This window comes from Aureococcus anophagefferens, assembly GCF_000186865.1.
Source record: "Aureococcus anophagefferens unplaced genomic scaffold AURANscaffold_1, whole genome shotgun sequence".
Taxonomy (NCBI): domain Eukaryota; class Pelagophyceae; order Pelagomonadales; family Pelagomonadaceae; genus Aureococcus; species Aureococcus anophagefferens.
The window spans coordinates 1891196-1894051 of record NW_008705561.1 but is presented as its reverse complement, the minus strand read 5'-3'; positions in this window follow the sequence as shown (position 1 = coordinate 1894051).

The window sequence follows — 2856 nt, the reverse complement described above, 5'->3', positions numbered from 1 at the left end:
CCGCGTCGAGACGGGCGTCGTGCCCGCCACGTCGCGCACCGGCGCCCCAAGCGCCGACGCCGGAGCTGAGTCTGGAGAAATCGCAGCGGGCAACGTCGGCCCTGGCAGTCGGCCCCCTGCTACGGTATGCTCCCCCGTCTGGACCTCGCGGCCTCCGAGTGCGCAGCGTCCCCGATCGAGAGCCAAGCTCCGCGGGCCGCGTCAGGAGCCAAGCTCCGCGCCAGGGACGTCTGGGCCCCTGCAACAGGGACGAACCCGGCCCCTCAAAAGGAGCCCCCCCGGGGCCCGGTGCGGCTTTAGTGGGCCCCCCGGTGCCCGCGCCCGCCCAAGGCAGGCGCGTAGGCGGGGTGCGTCGCCTAATGCGCTAGAGAGAGATCGAATACACGCGCGCGTGGCCCGCGTTGGAGCCGGCGCCGTCGTTCCCGGACGCCCCGACGGCCAGCGCCGTGCCGTCCGCGCTCAGCGACACCGAGTAGCCCGACTGGTCGTACGCGGCCTCGCCGTCGATGTCGTCGCCGCGCTGAATCCACGTATCGTCGTTGGAGTCCCACGCGAACACGCGCGCGTGGCCCGCGCTGGAGCCGGCGCCGTCGTTGTAGACCGCCCCGACGGCCAGCGTCGCGCCGTCCACGCTCAGCGATACCGACCTGCCCGACTCGTCGCCCGCGGCCTCGCCGTCGATGTCGTCGCCGCGCTGCTTCCACGTCTCGTCGACGGGGTCCCACGCGAACACGCGCGCGTGGCCCGCGTTGGAGCCGGCGCCGTCGTTCCCGGACGCCCCGACGGCCAGCATCGTGCCGTCCGCACTCAGCGATACCGACCAGCCCGACAAGTCGTCTGCGGCCTCGCCGTCGATGTCGCCGCCGCGCTGCTTCCACGTCTCGTCGACGGGGTCCCACGCGAACACGCGCGCGTGACCCGCGTCGGTGCCGCCGCCGTCGTTGTAGTGCGCCCCGACGGCCAGCGCCGTGCCGTCCGCGCTCAGCGACACCGAGTAGCCCGAGTAGTCGTTCGCGGCCTCGCCGTCGATGTCGACGCCGCGCTGAATCCACGTCTCGTCGTCGGAGTCCCACGCGAACACGCGCGCGTGACCCGCGTCGGTGCCGCCGCCGTCGTTGTAGGGCGCCCCGACGGCCAGCGCCGTGCCGTCCGCGCTGAGCGACACCGAGTAGCCCGAGTAGTCGTCCGCGGCCTCGCCGTCGATGTCGTCGCCGCGCTGCTTCCACGTCTCGTCGTCGGAGTCCCACGCGAACACGCGCGCGTGGCCCGCGTAAGAGCCGGCGCCGTCGTTCCCGGACGCCCCGACGGCCAGCGCCGTGCCGTCCGCGCTCAGCGACACCGAGACGCCCGAGTAGTCGTACGCCGCCTCGCCGTCGATGTCGTCGCCGCGCTGAACCCACGTCTCCTCGTCGGAGTCCCACGCAAACACGCGCGCGTGGCCCGCGTAGGAGCCGGCGCCGCCGTTCCCGGACGCCCCGACGGCCAGCGCCGTGCCGTCCGCGCTCAGCGACACCGAGACGCCCGAGTAGTCGTACGCCGCCTCGCCGTCGATGTCGTCGCCGCGCTGAACCCACGGCGCGGGCGTCGGAGAGACCGACGGCGCGGGCGTCGGAGTGACCGACGGCGCGGGCGTCGGCGCGGGCGTCGGGCAACCCTCCCCGGAGGCCTTCGCGGCCTCGAGCGCGGCGATCTTGGCCTCGAGCGTGGTCACGTTGCCCTGAGCCTCGGTCTTGTCCGCGACCGCTTCCTTGAGCTCGGCCGTTAGCTTGGCGTTCGCGGCCTCGAGCGCGGCCACCTCGCCCTCGGCCTCGGTCTTGTTCGCGACCGCTTCCTCGAGGTTGGCCTCGAGCGCGATGATCTCGTCCTCGGCCGCGTCGCAGGTCTCCTGGAGGTCCTCCGTCACCTCCGCCCAGGTCGGGCAGGCGTCGCACGCCACGGGGCAGGCGTCGCTGGCCAAGACCTTGGACTTGGACTCCTTGTCGCAGCGCTTCGCGGGCGACTTGCCGACCCACGCGCAGGTCTTCGACTTCTTCCAGCCCTGGTGCCATGTCGTCGAGTCCGCGCACGACGGCCCCTCGACGCAGGTCGCCAGGCAGGTGTCGCAGGCCACGGGGCAGGCGACGCTGGCCAGGACGCCACCCTCGGACTTGACCTTGCCCGTACAGCGCTTCGCCTTCTTCTTGCCGACCCAGGCGCAGTTCTTCTCGTCGTCGCCTTTCTTGTGCCACGTCGTCGAGTCCGCGCACGCTTCCGAGAGATGGCGGGCCGAGTCCTCGACGCCCGGTAGACCATCGACGTCCGCGTCCTCGGCGTCGTCGGACGGGACCGCCTCGGGGCTCGTGTCGGACGCCTCGAGGCCCTTGAGCGCCAGCGCGATCCCGGCGAGATCGGCTTCCGAGGCCGTCGGATGGAAGTCCTTGAAGATCGCGACCACGGCCTCGACCGGGTAGGCCTTCTTGTTCAGCTTGACGCCCCCCGCCGCCTCGGGGCTCGTGTCGGACGCCTCGAGGCCCTTGAGCGCCAGCGCGATCCCGGCGAGATCGGCTTCCGAGGCCGTCGGATGGAAGTCCTTGAAGATCGCGACCACGGCCTCGACCGGGTAGGCCTTCTTGTTCAGCTTGACGCCCCCCGCCGCCTCGGGGCTCGTGTCGGACGCCTCGAGGCCCTTGAGCGCCAGCGCGATCCCGGCGAGATCGGCTTCCGAGGCCGTCGGATGGAAGTCCTTGAAGATCGCGACCACGGCCTCGACCGGGTAGGCCTTCTTGTTCAGCTTGACGCCCCCCGCCGCCGTGGCGAAGGTGAAGGCGCAGGAAAGTACGGTCGCGCGGATGATGACGTGCATGGTCGAGATTGCGG